This window comes from Hermetia illucens, chromosome 1, assembly GCF_905115235.1.
Source record: "Hermetia illucens chromosome 1, iHerIll2.2.curated.20191125, whole genome shotgun sequence".
In the NCBI taxonomy this organism is placed as follows: Eukaryota; Metazoa; Arthropoda; class Insecta; order Diptera; family Stratiomyidae; genus Hermetia; species Hermetia illucens.
Window position 1 is genome coordinate 77948418 of NC_051849.1, and position 17570 is coordinate 77965987.

Consider the following 17570-nt stretch of genomic DNA (forward strand, 5'->3'; position numbering starts at 1 on the left):
AGGTAGACTGTACATTTCTGGTTATTCTTCCCATAACGTCAATATCGTCAACATTGACCAGTAGTAGGGTTGACTTCAAGAGGATGCTACCTCTCGTATTTACCTCACCATTACGGATCGCTCTTTCCAAGGCCAGATTAAAAAGGGCGCATGACAGGACATCCCCTTGTCTTAGAGGGTTGTTGATGTTGAATGGTCTCGACAATGATTTTCAGCTTTTTCTCTCATGGCCCTGTACAGTTTTACCCCGGCTATGCTATCATATGCGACCTTCAAGTCGATGAAAGGATGATGCAACTGATGGCCATATTCCAACAGTTTTTTTATCACTTGTCACAGAGAGAAAATCTGATGCTGCTGATTGCTAATTTGGCAGGGCATATGAGGCTATCCGACCTAGCAAAAACGCGGAGGATAATTTTTAGGTAGTACCCAGTAATGTGATACCTCTATAATTGCTACATTCAGTGTTATCCCTTTTTATATATGGGACAGATAATGCCTCGCTGCCAATTGTCAGGCATTGATTCACTGGTTTTTAAAACGATGAATTACCAGCAGCTGCGGCATCCATTTCCCCCTTTTAGGTGTTACGGAGCGTTTTGTTGTGGATGGCTTCAGTATTCACTCTCACCTAATTATCAGAAAGGATTTTAAGTGGTGTTGTAATACGGGCCCCAAGCACTATGTCAACGAAATTGCGTTCCAAGTATATATTGACCCCCCTATATGTGTTGACATTCATAAAGCCTGAGATGTGGCGGCGTTCAATCAACACATGATCAATTTGGTTAAAAGTGGTTCCATCTGGAGAGGCCCATGTATGTTTGTGAATCGCTTTCCGCGCAAACCAACAATCATTTCGTACGATACTCTAGTTGAATAATCGGCAGTCCATTATCATTTATTTCATGTAAATCGTTCGACTTCATTAAAGGCATCACAGAAACCCTAAGAGATATCAATGCCAATCGTACTGCGTGTATGGGCTACCAAAATTGATAAGTTTGTAACCATTTTGATCGCGTTCGCATTTTATGTCGCAGCTTTTGGCACCAGACCATCAAGTTTATTGTACGCTTTCTCCGAAGGACTTTTGGGAGTTCATCCGTCTTTTCAGTGAAAGCGCCAATATTTAGCGTACAGACATGTACTTGCCTTGCTGGGGCTAATTAACTTACATTCTGATGCCTTCCATGCACCAAAAACCTTTGTTAATTTCTACTAAAACTACAAAATCGGGTCCATTCTGCCGTGACACCCTAACATTTCTCCGAGGCTTAGGATATCTCAACATGATCATTTTTGTTTTTTACACCATTGAATGCATTTTCTAGGTCAGCTTGTTGCGGAACCTGTCGTCTAAAAAATATAATAATATACTATTATTAACCTTATTACGCAGAAGTCTGAATGGAAGAGTATTTTAAGATATTAATGTCATACAGAGCTAAGAAAAGTACTAGTCGAGAGCTCTAATTTCTCTCTTTCGTGTATGGGGATTTCTTTTAAACCCAATATAAAACAATGCTACTTCCTCCGGAGAGTCGATAATTCCAAAATTTCCATTAAATATCGTATTAATAGGTATAGCCAATTCCGAATAAATGACATGTGACAAAAAGATAAACAGTAAATCGTTTTGATACCTTAACAAGTCGGGAAACCGGAAGCTGGACGCTTCAGGTACGAAAGGTTTTGTGTATTTGTGAGAACATCCACTTTCGGATGATATTGACATTCATAGTCTTGAATTTGCAAGGAAGCGACAACTTTGACGTATTATAACCTTGTTAGTAATTATGTGATTTCCACCAAACTTGGTGAGATCACGCTCTATGTTATACCCTATATTATTGCTGCATGAACCAAAGAGGGTTTTGCCCCCCCCCCTTAAATTCGACGTAAAAGGATGTATCTCACTGTATGCGTGAGCGTTCACAGTTTCCACCTTTCTACCAAATTTGCTGTCAATCGCTGTAACCGCCTCCGAGAAAAATGCGGGTGACAGACAGACAGACAGTAAACCGATTTTAAAAATGGGTGTAACTTCGTGTAAGCCGCCTTCTACACTATCATAATAAACTAGACACTCAGGAGGCACCTTTGCGAAATCCGCAACTTTAAAAGAACTCATTAAACGTAGTTAACTTCAAGCTCTTCAGATTCCGTAAATGATCACAGTGGTTATTCTCTCATTCATGATCACATTTTTCAACAGGTCCAATAAGTTGTCTTGAAGATTGAGTGAACTCACTTTGTTAACGTTCCTTGCCGCATTTCATCCTGTATTCACTTAGGCACCTGTCATATATGTGAATGTTAAAAACGTCCTATTTTTATATGCTCGGAAATTCGATTTTATTCATGTTTAATTATCGGAACTCAGTGTTGTATTCGAGCAGAAAAACATTGATTTTACAATGTAGCTTTATAATAATAATAATAAAAATTGCATGGTAATGACTTTAATAAATACCTGGCTCGTATATCCCGTGCAAAATAATAGCTGTTTGCTTTTCCCTCCTAAATCACATCTTATCATTTAACAGTGATGAAATGTTTGATTAGGTGTTTCTCTTCGCTGCCTTGTAATTTATAGCTAATTACACCAATTTCCTGGGACTTATTAGTTGCAACACAGTGTATTGACAGGTGCCTTATTGCAAGTGAAATTTATGGTAATTTTTGGATAAAATTCAATTTTACGATCTATTTAAATGGCATTTCAATATCATTACGGTAGTAACCAGTAATGAGATATGACCAACTCCTGATGCGAGCGCAATGAGACTTTGTAACAATTTTGCATTGGATTCAAGCCAAAAGGCAAATCAAAACTGCATCCAGTCAACTTTCACGATGATGTCCGATGCAGATTTTATTTAAAGGCAGGTTAAGTTTAAGCAATCATGTCAGGTTTGTAAACTGTAATCTATCACTTTCTGGTAATTACATTCTGTATGCATAATTAAACGCAAGCTGGTCGTCATATAATAAAAGCCGCCCATACAATTGAAGTACTAATGACACTCTGAAATCTTCAATTGAACCTAACAAGACCATTGAAGATGCGTATGGTTTGATTAAACCACGATTATCGCATAGTTGGGTGAGGCGGCCGAGCCGTTATGAATGAAATAATTAAATAAATTTAACAAGAAGGGGCAGCAGAAAGTGGTGGTCGGTAATGGACAACTGATTAGTGGCTATGTTCGTTCGCCAGAAAATTCTGTCTCTAGATTTCTATCTAGGAAATTTGCTATTCGAGTACTTGTGCTCTAATTGCTTGATTCATGTCGACAATATGTCGTGGTTAACTGAAAATAATTTGTGCAGTGAAAAAGTTGCAATTGTTCACGTTCTAGATTAACATTGTATCTGGGTATAGTTATGGTTTCCAAATGAAATTTGCGGCTAAGCGGATGTTTCCTTGCTCTCAGATTCACTGTTCCATGACAAAGGTTTGATAGAAGTGCAAAGAAACTTATCGACTGGATAAAGCAAGGAATTTCCCTTCAAATATATTGAAAGTGAATTATATCGTGAATCCAATGAATCACTTTGCGATACATTTTAAGTAGCGGGTTAAATTTCAGGAAGCAGGACATCTTATAGCATTATACAGTAATACTGAATAACCAAGGGGCCCTTTCGATTTCATCGCATGTACTGTTTTCCCTATTCATTGCCTTCAATGCATAGAGTACATATTGAACACAATGTGGACAGCACGTCTTCTCCGGACAATGTCCAAGATGTAGGGATAAATTATTAGACATATATACAATCTACAGTAGCTCGAAGTAATATTGCATGAAAGCGAACACGCCTTGCCATTCGTACTTATATAATTCTCGTTGAATCTAATTCGAACTGCATTTGCCTTTACAACTTGGCATTTCCATCGGAACTTTACTCATCTCTATTTATGCAAAAGTCTTAGCAGATCGCATTTGATGGAATCGAGTTTCATTAAAATCAATGGTTAATCTAGCTAATTGAATGAACGAGAGTTTGACTCATTAACACTGGTGATCTGCTCGTAATTAAAATGAATCAAATGTTTCCGGTTCGAACAACTGCTGATGTTATCGTGTATTTGTGTCGAATTGATGCTTTTATAATGCGGAAATGTTTTTGCACTGTTCTGTTTTCTTCGCGTCTTTAAATAGGATAATTGCGTTAATGATGACAATAGCAAGGATGCAGCAGCGTAGTTTATGGAAATGACTTTCATGCCAACAGTCCCGGAAAGTTATGTGCATTCTCATCCTACTACATATTTATGCCCCTCCCAACTAGGCCTATATATCTTTTACAGTCATGGCAATCAATCATTAAATTTCTCGGCTCCTTGTCCTCCCTGGTATCATCCATTTTGATCCATTTTTTGCTGTTATTGAAGTTCATTCTGGCAAAAGGAGAACCAAACATATAATGATTCTCTTCTGTTTGATCTTGACCTAGTTTTGGTTTTACGAATCTTGGTTCGTCGGCACTCCTCTTTATGATTATCAGTTGAGAACCGTGATGCATTTGGTATCAAAGGCAAGTCCAGTATCTCCAGCATACTTGAGATATTATGTTCAATACATAGCAGTATATTTTTTAAATAAACGTAGAAATTTGATAATGGCGAAATGAGCATTCGCATTGACTATAGTGAATCACCAGGGCGGAGGCACTCCAAAAGCAGAACCACCACCTAATCGCGGCTCCACTTAATGTCTCTTCAACACGCACTTGCATGTCTCTCTACTAGCCAGGCTCTTGAATGTCGAAGAGTCTTTTTGGACATTTCAGTCCCTTTCATATCATATACAAAACTTTACGTGCCTTAGTTCATGGTGCGTTGAATCCATACGTATGTAGATGGACCTTAAAATCATAAAAGTTCGAGGAAAACGCAAAAAGTGACAAGAACGGTGGCAAGTTAAATTTGAAAAAAAGGAAATAAAGGCTCAATCGCGCGTGTGGATTGACAAACTTTTCGCGGTTTCCATATTTTTTTCTGGATTTTACTTATATTCTTATGTGCTCCCGACACAACGAATTAGGACACGAGAAGCTTCGTACATGACATGATGGCCCCTCACATCCCTGGCATGAATAGCACACAAGCATGTACATGCATGTGTCGACGGAACAGCCTCAAGTGCCGTCGAGCCCGCGCGTGTTTTGGGATAGCGTCTTCCTCACAAGCGTGATATAGGTAATGGGCATACAATATGTAGATGCTCTACGAAGATGAAGCGTTGCAGCGAGATCGTCGAGGTCTGTCTTAGCAGGTTTTGAAATTTCTCATTCTAGACCTGTTTTTAAGGTTTTGTTTGCAGAACACAACCCTATTAAAATCTGTTTAGTGTCTGTCTGTCACACACACTTTTCTCAGAAACGGCTATACAGATTGACACGAAATTTGATGAGAGGGTGGGAACTGTGAACCCCCAGACATGCAGAGAGTGATATCCCTCTACGTTGAGATTAAGGGGTAGACTCCATACATGCAAAAGGGGATATACATTTTTTTTCACCAAATATAGTCATGTTGAGTATCAAATGAAAGGTATTGATTAGTACTTTTCGATGCCGGTCTTAGTTTTGACATTTGTTAGATAGGCTGGGAGTCGAAGGGGTGGAAAGTGATGATTTCTTGAATGGACCCATTCTCAGAAACCACCCAACCGAAAAATCTGAAAAAAATCATGAAACTGCCTCTATATGGTGTCCAGGCCTCCAAATACTCTCCATATAGATATCCGCTCAAATTAAGTTAACGGTAAATTACCATATTTTTGGGGAAATTCAGTAAAAACCCCCTTAAGTTTATTCCAGAGTTATAAAAATTTGTAGTAGTATAGAATGAAGCATATTATCCCCAAGTTTGATCAAAATCATACTGTTACTAACAAAGTTACAGTAGCTCAAAATTGACTTTACCCTGTAAACTTACTGGAACTAAAAATCAACATCACACTAAAATGAGTAGTCTGACATGCTAAATGCATGTACATAACGGGCTACGTATAAATGGGATAGTTTTGAACTCAGATATACTCACAGAAGAAGCAAACAAAACCTTTCACCTGAAGCGCCAAGCTTCCGGTTTGCCTACTTGTTTGGGATGTACTTGAGTGCTTTTCCCGCCATGTGAACTGCGCAGATTTTTGAAGTCCTTCGGGAACAACGTTTTCTTTTTCCTTGCGAGACAACGATAGCTGTGGAGAGTTCTACAACGGCGTTCACACATTTGCCAAGTCTTAACAAACAGTCTCACGTACAAGAATGTCGACAGGGCATTTCGTTTGGTTGCTAGCGCTTGTTGGCGATCTGGCGCTTCTACACACTTGCCAAACATCAACAAGCAGTCGTAACGCAAAAGTGTGGACAGGGCGTTTGGCTTTGGCGCTTGCCGATGGAGTGTCAATTTTTTTTTCGCAAAAATCAAAGAGTCTGTACAAGATGAATGAGAGGTGTGAAATGCAGTGTTTGAACGAACCTTGTCGATTTGGAGTGAAGTTCACCGACGTGGAATTTTCACTGTACATTGCAGTTTCAAACTAGTTTTTACGAGTTTCCCAGCAGGAAATAAATGCATCAAAAATATTTTTACTCTGCGGGGGTAGAAAAAAAATACTTTGTTTATTGGATTTAAAAATGAAACTTGTTTTTTTTTCTAATATACTTCTGCTTGTAATATTTCCCCTTACCCAATGAAGTCTATATTTATAACACCGTACTACTCTTCTTAAAACTTTTATTCATTTCACTGCCCTTGAATAAGTGAGTTGGATCCATAAAAAAATTCCAAAAACAGAAACAAAAGAAAAAAATTTATATGCACGTGTACTTCCTCGAAGCTTTCTATAGAGAAATTTTAAAGCATCATTCGCCCATCATTCCATCAAAATCATTAATCTTTAACAAAGCTCTGCCTTCGGTTCCCGCTGGGTTCCGGCAAATGTGTTAAGCCGGCTTAATACTAGCCACGTACATGCGAGCAAGTTGTCAAGTAGGTGGTTGGTTGCAGGCAGATTGTACCCTTGTCGGCAAGTTGCGGTTGCAGAGAGATTGCACGTCTGTAGACAACTTTCGATTGGTCGATCAGGTTGCGGCAAGCGCAACTTGTCTATACACGTGCTATCTCGCACCAACAACAACTTGCTTGACAACTTGGTTGCAAGTCTGTGGCTAGTGTAATGCACTTGCACCCAATCACGATGTTGATACGCAAAATCGAGGTAAATATTGTTGAAGGTTTAGAGCATAGTACATCTAATAAGTAGTACCCACACTCAATGGACCGGACCTGGGAATGTATTGGGGAAGCTTATCCGTACACATCATAGGCACTAAACATTTTGCCACTGCCAGCTGTTGAGGACCTATGATGTGTACGGATAAGCTTTATGAATATATTAGCAAGTTCGGTCCATTGGGAGCCGATGTTCCGCCTGAATACGGGCTTCGTCCTTACTTATCTGTTGAAATGTTCAAGTATGATTTTGATATCATACTTTGGACAGGCTCCGCAGGGTGCGCTCAACTGCCTCGTAGAAGGTATCCTTCTTGGACTCTGCAGTCTTCTCTGTAAAGGCGTGAACATTTATGAGTCTCATATTTCTCAATTTGCCTCGTAAACGCAGAGTGCATGGCCTTTTGCTTATATTTTCAAAACCAATAACAGCAGGTTTCATTTTTTGACCGACTAATAAACCTACTCCGAGCACATATTTTACTGGATGGTCGCTATAATATATGGTGTAGTGGCTCTTCTCCTGGAAATCGGTCCCCTGTCTCTTGCAATCATGTTACACCAGCCTTATATTGGAACAGGGTATCGGCTAGCTGCTCAACAGCATTCTCTGTGCTATTATGGGAGAATAATGCGGGGATTGTAACCGCCACTGTTACTCAAAAGTTCCAAACTTTCGTTAATTCATGCCTGCGGCGTGTCATCGGGGTATTCTGCCTAAAACGATAATTAATGAAAAACGATTCAGATAACTGTGGTGGTGATCAGCAACCGGAGGTAACAATGGATAGGTCACTCATGGCCAACTAGACCAGGCAATGGCAGCCACCATCCCAGGATGTCCGAAAAGTGAATAGCTCTAGCACTACATGAAATAGAACCGTGGGGGAGGAGTGCAAGCTTCCCGAAAAAAAAACGTGGACATTGCCGGGAACCAACAGCGATAGCGCATAGATGTGGTTGACGCACTATGTGCCACAGAGGGGACAGCCAAACACTTTTGCTGCTGTGCCCGTTTGTAATGACGTTCCGCAACAGCCTATCGACAATGATTTCATATTCTAGCATGGGCTTCATTTGGGTGGGCTTTGGGATATCTAAAACAGTCTTCTTCTTTTTCTTCACGGGAACGAGATAAAGGTATCCCGTTCAGAAGCGGTACCTGATCTCGATGCAATCTTAAGGCTTTTAAATCCCCATTCACCGTATCAAGCCACCGTTGTTTTTACCGGCCCTCTGGTCGCATACCATCGATGTTGACTTGTGAAAATTGGATTATCTTACATATATAGTATCTTACATTTTCTCCAGCATTCGAAATTGCCGTTGTGTCCATCGCGAAGATGCTATGGCTGGCTGATTTTTGTAGGAATCCTCCATGTCCACTCAAGAAATAAACGATAGTTTTCTGCTGCTTTGAAGTGCTAGGATGAAGGAGAGCTGGCAGCATGTGGCTTCGTTTCCGATCTATTTATGGTAAAAGCATTGTTTTCCTTTATGGAAATTCGTATTTATTGCCAGGGAGATCCTAAACCGACTTCTGCTTCTTGATTTTCCCTATCTCACTTTCTTCACTTCTCATTTGAAATCAACGATTGTGACAATGCTCTCCCCTATGGGTATAATGACCCCCATTCCTTCTAAGAGTGCGTTCTGATTCGTGGATTGCCTTCTGGTTTTAGCGAATATATTCCATGATTCCGCCAGCCTGGATTGTTAGGAGAAGCCCCTCACTAACGGCCAGAACTTCCCTTAATACTCAAGGAATAGAGGACAGCGTATCATCGACCTGTACCCCAACTCGATGTCAAATTCGCTTAAGTATGCCTTCATCAAAAGGGTAGAATCTTTATCATTGTCTTCACTGTTTGAAAATGGGTTGCGCCATTGCTTACAAAGGCGGTCTCATTCAAGGTAAAGGTAAGGTAAAGAAGTAAAATTTAAGAAGAACTTGAAATGCATCCAAATGACTTAGTGGTTAGACTACTGCCCTAGATTGACTAACGCCATAAAAACATGTTGTGTAGAACTGTAGAGAAGGAATGTGGGCTTCTCAACGATGGCGCATCAATGTAGTTCATACGCTATGTTTCATTTAGAGGTTAATGTCGTGATTTGTCCACTTTTTTCCCCACTGCAAGAGGGAAGTAAACCCCAAAGGATTATAATTAATTTTACCAGTTATCCCCATTATTTATACCTCAAACATGATTGTTTGATTCTACAAAGTTGTGTTCTTCATTATTATTTTATTATTTGGGCTTTATACTAGCGGCTATAGCAGATTCTAACAAGCTTTGATTAACGGACCTGGGAGAACACCTAGGTTGTCCTTTAAGTTTATACAACAAGTAAAAAGGAAACCAAGAAGTCCAAACAGTGTTTTATTGCTTTTCGAAATATTTGCATTTATATACATATATTTTCTTCATATTCTCAAAGCAATTCTGGATAAAAATTTCCACTCATCTTCTGTAAAGGCGCAGAGGAATACAAAAAAAGTCATTGAGTTATAAGTCAGATGAATACAAACAATGTCACATTAATTCAATTCATTCAATTGTAAAACAAGCTCTGTGGGAGTTGGTATTGTCGTGACGAGGAATAATGCAACCTTTCTTGAAGTTTCCCCTTATTTCATCGAAGACCGTTGGCAAACAAATTGATGCATACCCTTCAGGATTAACAGATCTAAAATCCTCTAAAGAAATGGGAGTTTAATTTCCATAATTCTGCTGTTATTGCCACGTTCAGTTGGTTCGCTAGCATCATTAATCTTAGTGCTTCTTATTTTGCATCCAATACACCCCATTTCTGTCTTTATATTAAACGTCTTAGAGAAAATGCTAAAGAGAGTGACGTAGGAATTGCTCCCTCAGTATATCGAGGTTGAATGGAGCAATAAGCTTCATAGATCTAGCTCGGGATAAATTGGGCTTCAGGAAATACCGCACGAAGCTTCTTTAAGGCATCCACTTGATGTCGGACCGGACCACATGGCGATCAACTTACTTCCACTCTTTATGGTCCCCGTACTCCTCTTTTGGATTTAACACCCAAAGTTCAAAAATCAAAAGAGGGATAAGGACGGCTACGGTTTCGTACCAAGGCAGAGGCAACTCATCAGACGCCGACTCACCTCTGCCCTGGGAGAAGCGTGATCGAAGTGGCTCGCAGGTGTTATACGCTATCTTTTATAATTCGCAAAACACGTCAACGCCGAGTTGGTGAAACATGGAGAAGACCAATTACACCAAGCGGTTCATCAATTAAGGAAGTCTATGATATCACAGCCAACGTAAAACTGTACACGGCCATGAGAAAATTCGGTATCCCGACGAAATTGATAAGGCTGACTAAGCCGATCCTGACCAATATGCGGGGCCACATAAAACCAGCAGAATTACTCTCGAGATCATTCAACATCAACCACGGTCTAAGACAATGGGATGCCCTATCATGCGTCCTCTTTAACCTGGCCCTCGAAGAAGTGATCCATGATGCTGAGCTAAACGCGGGGGGAACCATCTTCTTTAAGTCCATCTAACTACTGGCCTACGCTGACGATATCGGCGTCATGGGAACGAGACATTCAAACTGCCTTCATCCAGTTTGGACGGGCGGCGCAAGATCTTGTACTACACATCAATGAAGGCAAGACGAAATATATGGTGGCAACCTCAGCGGGAAAACCAACCAACAACATCAAACCACGCTGGTCAAATGGGAAGAATAAAGATAGGAGACCAGAAGTTTGACGCCATTGAAAATTTCTCCTATCTACGGTCGAAAATCATAACCGATAACAGGTACGATGATGAAATCCGCACATTGTTGTTGGCAGCCAACAGAGCCTATTTCAGCTTACAAAAATTGTTCCGCACGAAACGTTTCAAGATAGGATCAAAGCTCTTACTGTACAAAATAATGATCTTGCTAGTCCTCGTGTATTCCTCGGAGGCCTGTGTTCTTAGCAAGAAAAATTGCGAACCCTTGACCGCGTTCGAGAGATTTTTTGACCCCCCCTACATGAAGATGGACGATTCCGTAGCCTATATAATGCCGAAATCTATGAGCGATACAATGACTGTCAGGTTGTGGATAAAATCTGGCTCCAAAGATTTTTTGACCCCCCCTACATGAAGATGGACGATTCCGTAGCCTATATAATGCCGAAATCTATGAGCGATACAATGACTGTCAGGTTGTGGATAAAATCTGGCTCAATAGATTGCGGTGGGTGGGTCACTTAATCCGTATGGTTGGGGATAATCCAGCTCGGAAAGTATATAAGGGCAATATCTATGGTAGAAAAAGAAGACGAGGCAGACCCAGCCTGAGATAGAACGATGGCGTAGAGGTATAGGATGCCAAACGACTTGTAGGGATGTCGAATTGATGGACCTCGAACGCAAAACCGGGATGTCTGGAGTTCCTTATTAAGACAGCCCTAGACCGGATACTGGTTATTGCGCCATTGATGATGAATATAGACACCAACGTATACGTAGAATTATTTGACAATGTGCTTATTTGCTGAAGAAATATCTGGAGATAACTAGATTATTCAGCAAGACGCTGCCGCCATTCATAGAGCGAAAGTCACCATCGAATCTTTAAAATTCAAAAATATACCCGGACTGTAGTGCTCAATAGTTCAAATTTAAATTCGATCAACAATGTATGGAGTGTACTATTGTTACAAACTTTCAAAAATTTAGATCAGTTTCGGGTTGTTAACGATTTAGAAGTAGCTCTGCAGAACGAGTGGCGGAAAATTGATGGCAATCTCCTAAAATCATTTATTGATTTAATGTCATCTAAAAAGATCATACTTCTTACTTGCGTTGGAAAAAATTCATAAAAAAAATCCGAAAAGACACAAAGGCGTTTTCTGTACACATATATATATTTACTACGAAATTTTTTAATTTTATGTTATTTTTATTTATGTTTATACATTTAGAATAAATTTACTTTGGTTTTTTGTTAAAGAAGAATTTTTATGTTGCACATATAATTATTTAATAGAGTGTATTTTCGTACCAAGAATCGTCGAAATGTTTGATTATCTTCACGTATTTCTTGGATAGTCTTTACACAGTTCAACTCGCGATCAGCGATCAATGCTGCTTAAACTCCGATAGTAGCTTAATTCCCAAGGGAACATGTGATTGCGGATTCTAAAGTCGACTTTGAAGGAATTTTATCCTGAAGAAGAGAGGTACAGAAAAAAAATGTTTATACCAATCGTTGCGGTTTGAAATGGACTATCCAATATCGTGCTGAATTCATGTAACCTTAGGAACTAGATCCCTCAATTGTCTCCGACAAACAAACTTCTTCTGCCCAGAGTTCGATTCAAGTTTTACCGTATTTCTTATTTATCTTAAAATTGTGACAGTTTGTCTGCACGATATTTTAATAGCTTTTCTTTATATTCTAGATTCGTTCAACCTAAATGCCTCAGTGTACCTTTTTACTGTACCAAAAGGTAAGCAAAACATTTCGTACATAAATGATTAAAGCATAAAAGTTCATATAATGAATTCATAGACTAAAGGATCGCATTTCATATAATGCGTGTAATATTTAAAAGTCTATCAATTCTAACTCCCTACTTGGTGCTAGACTATAATTCGCCATGATAACACATATAAACTTTTACATATATTGTTTGTAAAATATAATAATTTAGCTATTATATTTTACTGTAAGTCACGCTATCAACGTGAATATAAAGTACCTTGAAACCACTACCCTGACACCTAGCAAATTGCCTAATTAGTTACAATATATTATCTAAAAACTTTCAATGCTTTGGAAATGTGTAAAATTAATACAGCAATCCACTAATCCACCATAAACTATTCAAACAAATAAAGCCAAGAAAAATGCTATTCAGCGAATACAAAAGATGTTTAATATTGCAACTGATACACTCCAACTCCATACATAAATTCCTTCAGACATTTCAGTTAGTCATTTCAATTGATATCCGTGTAATTGTTTGAATACTTTATGTTATCGCTTTATCGCTTATCCTGACAATCATATGCAAGAACCATGTCTGCGCTGGAATAGAATGCATCAACATAGAAGCAAATAACCTACTGAATGTACGTCCACTAGAGGGTTAGTGATTAGATTATAATATTAACTCGTTGGCTTGTATTGTACTTTACCATATTCAAAAGTATTTGTATGAGGGGATGATGCTCTGAAATGACCGAAACGAGATGATTCCTGGTCGCATCTCGGATGCTGGACTGTGGACCGCGACGTTCATCTCATGTTACTACACACCACAAATAAATAGAAAATGTCCAAGCAAGCCGGGTTCAACTTAAGTTATTCGATACGGTAACAGCCAGCGGACCATTGGCCATTGTACGGATACGCAGGGGCTGATAACCTAATGCAGATAGATATTTTTCAACTTATGATTCCATAAATATCTTTACCACTTTAATCGTTTGAATTATATATTTTTTTTTCTTTAACTAGACACCAGATTATCCTATCTTATTGAATTTATGACTGAAGCCGCATAAAAATCCTTTGATGTCATGCCATAATTGATTTATACTATTAAATCCATATTCCTGCGATTTCCACCCAAATCTTCTGTAGGTCCTGGAATTTCTGCTCTTTTCAAAATATATTCCCAAACTAATGGGAAATTGTTCGTAGGTGAAACACGTATAGTCTTGAAATTGAACGAAAGAAAGTCCTTCGGTGTTGGACCCTTTCTAATCCACTACTTCGTTTCGAACCACTGTACCAATCCAAACACACGTTGGGAGTTTAGTGGAGACGCACACTATTAGCCATTGAATCAACGCGCCATAGCACTGCCTAACTATATTCCCAGTTCAGTTCAGCGCTCGTGATTCGCCGCTTCCAAAGCACCCTGTTTACTGGTGTGGACAAACTTCTTTCGTTGCTGCTGTCCGAGACGAAGACTGCCTTTAGTTGGGCTCAACGTATCCAGAGAAGCTCCGGTCTTGTTGTCTTTTCTGAGTTGTCCATTCCATAACTCCGGAGGGGTTTCTATCCAATACGAATTATCAAACGCTATTCAGTGCCGGTTCAACAATCGACAGGTTAACTCGTACGCATACCGACTTCGCAAGAACTTAAGAGAAAATAGTTAAGTACGTTCAACCTGTTGTGAACTCGATTCCCTAATTTATCATCTTAATAAAGCTGCATAATTAGCATCTTACGTGGACCGACAGTGAACATCTTCTGTAGCGTAGTTCAGTACATCAACGGTACCTCGTAATTTTGCCGACTCGTATAAGTTAACATCTTTTTTCCTCTCTCTAATCTCAAACTTAGTTTCAAGTGTTTTTTAATTATAACACTTTACAACACTAAACGACGTATAATAGATTCATAAAATTATATCAAATGCGGAAGATTTCTAAGTGAAAAGTGTCGTAATTGTTGTCTTTTTGTGTCGTTCCTTATGTTTTGAAGTTTTTGCGACGGGTGCTCTTTTCTCCGAAGTGAATCACGCAAGAAAATTTAAGTAAAATATAGTTTTGGTGCGTTTATATTCGAATCAGTTGAGAGTGCTTCCAAAGTCAGTAATATAACGCGTATAATCAACATTGCTCATCAGCGCAATACTCGTAAGTAACTACATTTTGCGATCTAACTTACCACGATATAAAAATAAATACGCAATAAAAAGTCAGCAATATATTTAATAACAATAAATTAAATGAAAATATATTGTACAATATAATTGTTTAAAATTTGCTAGCTATCAATGTAAATAAAACATGCATGATTATGCACAGAAACCATTTTATTATTTATGAGTTTAACCACTAAATATTCATTTATTGACGCAAGCAGAAAGCAGTAGCTGTTTTTTCAAACCTTTTATTTTATCAAATCTTCTTAGAATATTCTGGAAACCGCTGGAAAAATTATAAAGTGAAACGAAAACCATGGCTATTCCTTTATACAAGAAGAAGAATTAATTCGGTTTTACAAAATGTTCAGAAATATGTACACTTTTAAACTCTGATAAGATTTAGAACTCTCCATGTTCAAAAGTTCTGAACACTTTTCTTGACAAAGTTTGGCAGTTATTCCATTGATGGTTTACAAAGTACTCTTTTTCTTAGTATACCATCGAAACAAAAAATATATATCTAATTGGTTTTAAGTAATACATAAAAACCCTTCCAATATGTCTATCAAACCATTTTAGGCAACTTTATCAGAATAGAGCCGGTCTATAGTGCTAAAATGTTTTCATCAAAACCACTTCTATTTACCATTAACAGAGAGTTTCATAAGCTCGATCAGCTTTTCTGATCATTTTCATCGCTGACTTATTTTTACCGACGGAAGATTCATCGACCTTAACTTTATTGACAATTCTGCTGACATTCCCGGACAAATTCTGGCAATTCTACATCCTAAATTTCCCGTGAAGCTATTTCGCAATCCCTATTATCTTCTATCATTAGATCCATTTAATATCCCACAACGTATGACATACAATGAAGTGTCTTCAATACCAAATACTGAACAATACAATCCAGTAATATCTTTTTAAAAATAAAGGGGCATGATCTCTAAGCCAAAAAAATCGTCGCGTTTCAGGCTAAAGCAGACATTTATGCATATACTGAGGTTTAAATTTACGGAAATATATTTAATATTTTGAAAAAAGGACAATTTCAAACAGTTGAACGCGCACTATTAACTTTTAAAATATCTTAAATTTTAATAAAGCCAGATATTTCTTTGGGATGTTTAGCTTCCACGGCTTTTTAACATTCGGGAATCCATATATTAATCAAGTAACAATTACTTTTAAAACGATTTTCCAAACCTATCAATCAATTATAAGAAGTTCTTGGACATAGGATAATACTGGCCGTCATATCGCCATAAGTAAGAAATGTTTGAAAATAAATCGAATGAATTACAATTAAACAGTTTTTTATTTATTAGAAATTAAAAAGAAAGAAGAGATGGTTCTTTATAATTGAATTTTATAATAAATGATCTCAGAATATAAGATAGATCTAATGGCTAGTAAAATGCAACTAACCGATTTAAATGATATAACACAATAATACTTAATATTGTATACGCGGATGTCAGTACTAAGTGGCCAATTTTAATGACTTAATTAAGAGTGATTTGAGATCTGTGAAAAATGTGTTAGGCTCATTGAATCTTAGTAGAAATTCTTCCTTACTAGTAGTTCCTAGTAAGTTCTCCGTTCATGTGTCTAGTACTCAATTAGTAATCCTTGCATGGTAGTAGTTAGTTATATAAGTCGGTTTATTGCGAGGGCCCGACTAGCAAATCTAACAAGGAAGCTGGTTACTTACTTATGACGTACTAAGTAGTTAACTTGCTATGAATAAGTCACCAATAAAAAACACAGGCCAACACGAAATTTGTGCTTGAGATATGGCTACGTAAACGACATAGTTTTAGTGACCCTGATCGCAAAAGAATATATTATATATGATTGCGATAAAACCACTATGTGGCCGCATAGCGGTGGAGCGCCCTATTCGTCAATCTTACTAGGATAGCGAGCTTTATTGTGTGGCATGTGACAACGGCATTGCCGGTGTCCAGTCTAAGTCTGCCTTAATAAAGTACTCCAAATATTTCGGTTTTTCGCACCAACTTAATATCTTTAGTAGATGCCAGTAGGCCAGAAAGCCACACCTACGCGCAGTGGTTCAAATGCTCTATTTAGCGCAAAGAAACTCAAAAAATCAAATAAAATTATAAAGACAATAAAAAAAATTCAGGAAATATTTAGTGACAGTTTATATTGTGTTTGAATCAAGTAGCTGAAAAAACTGATAAAATTAAATATGTTGTAGTATTATTCTAATTGATATTGGAGAACGTTAGCAATTTTATCAGCTTTCTCCTGGAATTTCAACAACATTTTTCACCGGCATTCACAACGTTTTTAGGCTTTTTGGAAAGTGTTAAACTTTGCATTTTTTTCTTTTTGCTGAACTTTTCATTTTTTTTTGCTGGATTTTGTCTATTCGGAAGTTATTGTCCTTTTCAAAAAGGGTGCTCTACAACGTTTGAAGAAGCTTCTGCCGTGATTAATCAAGTATTCTCAGTACTTATGTATTAGGTTGTTGCATATGAAATGACCGATTTGGCAATCAAATGAAGTTAATTGCGATTTTGCTGTATCAAACCACCAGGCGACGTAAACCTTCAAAGTGAGCCACATGGACATCCAGGACCATCGATTGATAACGACGAGCTGCATTTGCTAGTCGGATCCAACACACGT

At 38.2% G+C, this 17570-nt stretch overlaps 1 protein-coding gene across 3 annotated transcripts in view; it reads left to right on the forward strand.

The window, feature by feature from the left end:
* Nucleotides 1-17570, forward strand: part of LOC119660021 (protein N-terminal asparagine amidohydrolase) — a 179768-nt gene that overhangs the window by 57821 nt on the left and 104377 nt on the right. For 2 of the 3 annotated variants that reach the window (XM_038068561.1, XM_038068487.1), the window contains one exon: nt 12705-12752. The gene's annotated coding sequence lies outside the window, so the exon portion shown is untranslated. Of the gene's footprint in view, nt 1-12704; nt 12753-14181; nt 14899-17570 lie in introns of those variants that run through there. The other variant, XM_038068429.1, reaches the window with a different exon arrangement.